Source organism: Sturnus vulgaris, chromosome 17, assembly GCF_052056855.1.
Source record: "Sturnus vulgaris isolate bStuVul1 chromosome 17, bStuVul1.hap1, whole genome shotgun sequence".
In the NCBI taxonomy this organism is placed as follows: domain Eukaryota; kingdom Metazoa; phylum Chordata; class Aves; order Passeriformes; family Sturnidae; genus Sturnus; species Sturnus vulgaris.
The window spans coordinates 12,747,538-12,754,160 of record NC_142259.1 but is presented as its reverse complement, the minus strand read 5'-3'; positions in this window follow the sequence as shown (position 1 = coordinate 12,754,160).

The following is a 6,623-nucleotide window of genomic DNA, read 5'->3' as shown; positions in this document are numbered from 1 at the left end:
CAAGGTGTCAAGCACTGAGCCAGCCCGGGACCATTGTTCATCCAAGTGTCCCTTTCAAATGGAAATATCTGCAAAAGCCATGGCTGCAAAAGGAGCTCTTGGCTGGAACGGTGGCTCCATAGCCCACAATAAAACCTGAGACGTGTTAGTCTATACTTAGGGCTTGGTACTGCCTTTTAAAGCTTCTTTCAGGAACAGTTTTAGCCTAATCTGGCTGTGCCACTACCAGGGGCAAGATTAAAAAAGTGGCAAGGTTACCTTGCCTTCGACTTGGATATACATCAGGAATCTGATTTAGGGTTTTTACGAGTGAACTCTCTCTTACAAAATATCTTTCTGGAGCTCCACGGGCCTGGCTGCATCCACACAGGAAACAGGCTCAAGGATTTCCAAAGGTTTGCTGATTTTTCAGCTTTCATGTTCCGAAGATATATTTCCTTTGAAGTGTCTCAAATAGGGTAGTATCCAATTATATTTGTAATCCCAATCTAATTCAATCAGGGACTCCAATTATAGCTGATCTGCCTCTTAATCTAGTTAAAGTCTGTGGAGTAGACTGGACCTTAGCTAACATAACTACATTAAAATTTAAGCTGTTGATCCAGGGATAACCAAGTGACAAGACACAACCAGCTGAAAAGTGGGAGGTTTTTAATGGAAATGGATTTATCCTGCTGGAATCCAAACCCTTCACCAGCTCTCCTGGCAGCCAAATCCCTGCCAGCACTATAATTATGAAGGGCCTTAAAAAGCACTTTTGTTCTGAGCCAAATCAACTGATTTAGCTTTGCCTGGTGGTTTTCATCCTCCTGAATTCTTCATCCCAGCTCCCCCCACACAGGGAGAGCCACGTCCACAGGGGCATCACCTTGAAACTCTCTGGAGCCTGGCACCTTCCCTGGCACCTTCCCTGCTCAGCTGTGACCTTGGCACAGCTGGAGCAACCAGGGCTGGCACAGCTGGAGCAGCCAGGCTGGCACAGCTGGAACAGCCAGGGATGGCACAGCTGGAACATCCATTCTGGCACAGCTGGAACAGCCAGACTGGTACATCTGGAGCAGCCAGGGATGGCACAGCTGGAACATCCAGGCTGGTACATCTGGAGCAGCCAGGAGGGAACATCTGGAGCAGCCAGGCTGGCACCCAAGGGTGGCACAGATCCACCCTCACCTCTCACCCCAAGACCTTCCTAAGGCACTCAGCTGAGCTCATACACGCAGTTGTGCCCAATTTAATAAATAATATTAAAAGTGTAATCTTAACTTCAGTGGGCTCTGAGAATTCAGGCAAAAATCCCTCATTTCATTTAAAAGAATGGTGTTGGAAATGCCATCAAACCTGGAGATAATGCATTGAAATCAGTTTCTTGAGGCAATTATGGCAGGCAGAACACACCAGCTCTGAGTTTTGGACAGGAAATGACTTGTAGGAAAGTTGGAATGGGGAGAAGGAAGGGATGAGTTTCTAACACATTTTACTCTTGGTAGCAGATCTATAAATTGTGAGAAGGGGACAACACTCAGAGGAAATGATGCAGATGCTGAAGAGGGATCATTCTGTTTTATCTGCATTTCCCCTCCCTTCTGGAATAGAGAGTAGAGCACTACATTTGATCATTTCAGATATTCAAGTCATCATTCCAAGCTACACTTCATAAAAAAACCCCAAAAAACAACAACAACAACAAACTAATCAATTTATGTCATTTTTTCTATCAGCTTTTATTTGGATCATTTTGTGTTGATTTCTATTCATGGTTTTAAGTGTTAATGTTTTGGTTTGGGTTTTTTCCTATTGACTTCCAACCATAACAACTGAAGACAAGGAACTTGGGATTTTTTAGTTGGTGACAATATTTTTTTTAAACTAAAAGCTGAGTTACCAAAGAGCAGATGGCAACTCCCAAACCTGCTCTGAATCTCCACTAACAACTGGTTGCCAGTCCTTCACAAAGTGTGGCATGAACCAAATTTACCCATATGGAAAGTAGCCAAATTTAGGACTGGGATATAACTGATAAAAGTAATTGGAAAAACTGCTGTAGCAGAAGAAATGGAATTAGGTCTACCACATTAAAAAAAATGTTATTAATCATAGTCATAAAAGCAGAAAATGAAAGCTAATTTTACTAAGTAAAAGCCCCCTGCTAAGTGGTATTTTGACATCTGAAAATAATTCAGTTTCGATCTTGGTGCTCTGCTGACATGAGCAAGGAAATTGATAATTCTCTCTTGAGTTGCTGTTCCAAGCCCTCCCCACACAGAGGATTTTCTCTGCAAGTACCAGGAACACAAACCTGGGACCAAGCTCAGTCCTCTGCCAGGACAGGCAGCGAGTCCCGTGTGCCTTTCATGAGTTGTTTTTTAGGAGAACACACAGTGGAACAACAAATGGATTATGGAGCAACACTGCCTGCAATCCCACCCTGTATCTGAGACAAGGACACGGGGGGAGGTGTCCTCATTTGCTATCCACTAAATCGTATTTTCACTGCCATCTGATTCAATATTTCACTGGCACATTCAGATAATGTTTGGTATTCCCTGGTAAAAAAAAAAAAAAAAAGGCTAATGATCCAATTCCAAACCATGCAGAGGACTGATTCACCCCACACCACCTACATCCCCCTGAAAATGGGATAATAATGAGACCTCTCCCAAGGCTCCATTACAGCAGAGTGCTAAAGAAAGGGTTTGTGTACCTTGTCTGGGAGGAAAGGATCTCACAGGATTCCTGTTACTCTCCCTGAGGTATCGCTGGGCCATGAAATTCACAGAAAACAGCAGACAAAACCATGTTACACCCACCCCTGATCTTAGGGTTATTCCGAAGCAAGTAAGTGTTTGAAATGGAACAAGTATTGCAGAGGAGGGGGAATGTTATTGACTTAACACCCAGGTAATCCATTCTGAAAAATCCTGGTATTCTTGGGGAGTGCTGGACCTCTCATTCTCAGATTGCATCTGACATCTAATACAAGATATTGCACGAGGACACTTTTCATGCTGTGAGAAATCAGAGCTGATAAAGTTCACTCCTGTGCAGGTGAAACGCTGGGGCATTTTAACAAACACCCAGAGATTTGTTTGTTTGCCTGCCTAACCCACATGCCTCTCATTCCTCCTGCCTGGGAGCTCCTTGGTGGGTCTCCCAAAAAATTACAACTCCTGAGTTATTCCCTTCCCTTGTGTGGGACAGCTGAGCTTGGACTGAAAGTTTCTAACTTTGGCTCAAAGCTGAGTAATGAACAGGTATCCTGTAATTATATAGGCCTGACAATACATATAAAAATCAGGAACATGGCTCAGGTGATAGCCCAGTCATGTTTGCATTAATAATTCCCACGTGGAAAGCACCACCAAAAAAAAAAGCTTCAAAAAGCACCACCAGGTGAAGCAGGGAGTTGTTCCCTGAGTGGTGCCTGAGGATTGTTCTCCATCCTTCTCCCACTCCTCTGTTTTCCCTGCTCAGTCCCACTTTGGTGCCTCAGCCTTGCTGGCTGCAGTGTGGGGAAGGTTTGAACCCCAATTCTTGCTTCCAATGTCCACCTTAATTCGGATCTTTCTTCTCTCTCCAGGTGATTGTTGTCACACAATAAACACAAATTCCTGTCTTCAGAACTTCTCCCCTGTGATCAGGTTTGACCGAGGTGCTCAGCAGCTCCTAAAAAAGAAGATGGAGAATGGATGGAGGGAAAACATAACTTTTATTTTACTAAATAGGAGAAAAAAATCGCTCCATTATCATAGTTATAATGGTATAAAAGGTGTTTAAAGGAGTCTCCTGGGTTTGGAGTGGGATAGAGTCTAGTCTGGAGGAGTCACTGCCCTTGCCAACATTCAATTTAACACCCTTAAGAACTGCTGCAGGATTTGAATGTCTGGGTCTCTGCACTCAATCTTGATTAACTGGTCCAACAATGAATGTTAATCACCCTGATTTACATTGCCTGCAGAGCTGTGGTCAACTTCATATCAGCAACCTTGCAGCTCCCTGAACATGTTCCAGCAGGGAACTTGCAGGGTGTGTTCCAGGATGTGGAGATGAGCCCTGGAGCTGCCCTGGGAGCTTTGTCTGGCAGTGAGCTGCATCAGGAGCAGGGGAGGGACACCTCAGCCTCAAGGACACTGCAGGTTGTTTTTTTCTTTTATGGCTCTGTGAGCTATGAAGGTGTAGGTAACACATAGGAAAAAGACATTTTTAGTTACGTTTGGATTGTGAATGCATTAAAAAAAATGTTTTAAACCTGTGTCTTCTTCCCAGCGACAAACTGAGCTGGTCAGAGGAGACAAGGCAGGATTTCAGACAATATCCTTTACCTTGGTGGGAGTCAGTAGATGTGCCTAGGGATATACACAACATATAAATCTTCAGCAAGCACCCTGTCAGATTTTTCCATGGATGTAACCATTTTGTGGTGACAGTCTGGAGGACAGGAATTTCCAGGGCTGGGCAGCCACTGGCGAGGGTTCCTGGTGGCAGGAGTTCCACGTGCTGCTGAGGCAGGGCCCTAGAAAAGCTCCTGTTATCTCTGCTCCTGGAAATTCGCCTATCAGGGACGATGCTGCAGCTCTGTTGGTGGTAGAAGATTGTTCCTCTGGACTTCTCTTAAAAAAATAAATAAAATGTCAAGCCCGAAAAGGAAGCCTGCTATTTTTCAAATCCAGGAGCTGTAATCATGCTAATCCATATGATCGTGCTGAAGCCAAGCAAAATGCCTTTTGCATATGATGTAATCAGCCAGGGCAGCCTATTTATAACACCACTGGCTGGGAACACCTTCCCAGAAAAATGCAATCAGGACAGCTTTCTCTTGGTCACATTCTTCCTCCCCATATTTTTCACTTTCTTTGTTCTTTTTTGCCTACTTTTGCCGTCTTCCCGGCCTTAAATACAGCAACTTTTAATTTTTTATTTTAAAGTAATGCTTCCCCTGCATTGTATTTTATCCGTGTTTTAGAGCCGTGCTGAGTGAAATCCCAGCCCTGTGAAATCAATACCAAAACTTCTATTGATTTCATATAATATATTCCTTTAAATTCAGTACAAATGCTCCACAGGAGTTGTCTATTTTAAGTATGGATCTACTGTACAGAGCTGCCAGTCTCTCAGCTGGATACATAAACCAGCGTGGTTTAATAAATTCATTGGTGTGGCTTGGGAGCTTTCTGTGTAATAACTGAAAATCTGTTGGTCACATTGAGCATATCAAGTGTAAAAGGAGAGGATTCATCAATGTGAATATCTATCTGAGGATCGATTGGTATCAATCTTGTTTAACAGTCTATTTCCTCAGGACACACTTTGGGAACAAAGAGCATTTCAAACTGTTGGTTAAACAAACAAATATAGAGAAGCTCTTTGGGCAACATGGGGGTGGAGTAAACAGCAGATAAAAATGGTCAGTGATTTCAAATACCTGTTAATCTCTTCCATTTTGTATTATAAATAGTTTCTCTTGATGTGCCCATTCAAGTGCATCAAGAGTGGAGGTTTTAAACCATTTTTTCTGCTCGCAGAAGAAATTTTGGAAACCAAAATTTGTCCCCTGACCTCCATGTTCAGTAGTTGTCCAAGGAGGAGGGTGACACCTTCTGCTCTGCAAGATTTGTGTTATCCTTAGCTAAATAAAACCCCCTTATGAGACACTATAAAAACAAAACCAGCCCCCGGGAGGATACAGGACTGATTAGATCAGGATGCTTACCTTGATCTACAACATTAAGATATTTCATGTCTGTCCCATCCAGGTCCCCCCTACTCAAGCACCACCAAAATAAAGATAATCCTGACCAGTACTTGCCATGACTGTGCACAAGCACAAATTTTAGTAGAGAGTAGATGCTGTACAGCCCCTGGGGGTTTTGCAGTGAAGAACCAGGTGAAATGAGCCTGTGGTGTTGTGCAATGTCCTGTCCTGTGGCTGCCTGAGGTGCCATGGCTTCCTCCCTCCTGCTGGGGAATCAGATTTGGGTTTTCCACTCTGCAGCACCGCTCTGAACCTCCCCATCACCTCGAGTCAGATTTGGGTTTTCCACTCTGCAGCACCTTTCTGAACGTCCCCTGGGTGTTTCTCAGCTCTGCAGCTGGGGAGCTCTCGGTGCACAGGCAGGAAACTGAGGCACAGACCCTGCTCGATAATTTGCTGATGAATGCCATGGCAAGTGCACACCGAGTGTGCCTTCAGCTGAGCCTGATTCTCCTAGTCCTACCCCGTGTCCTCCCCCTCTAAATAAACTAAATCATCTCTTCATCAAAAAATCTCTCTCCAGTGTTTTCCAGCAAACCATTTCATTTTACATAGACAGACCTGGGGCGTGCATGTTGTTCTACATTAAATAAAAAAATAAATCAAAAAGCCATCACGTGTCCCACAAAGATTTTGCAGTCCACATCTCCAATAGATTCAAGCATCCTCACATTTTTTCTTATGCAAGATCAGTGGTTTCAGGGAGGTGGGAGGGGTTGGGGTGACTCTGCTGTGACACTCGGGGGTTTCACAGCACACTTTAGTCCAAGGCTCAGCTGAGCCGGGTCCTGCAGCCACCTCCAGCCACCCTGACTGTCCCCAATGTGCCACCCAGCCCCGGGGGCCACCCTTCCTGGGGAAGATTTCCTCGTGG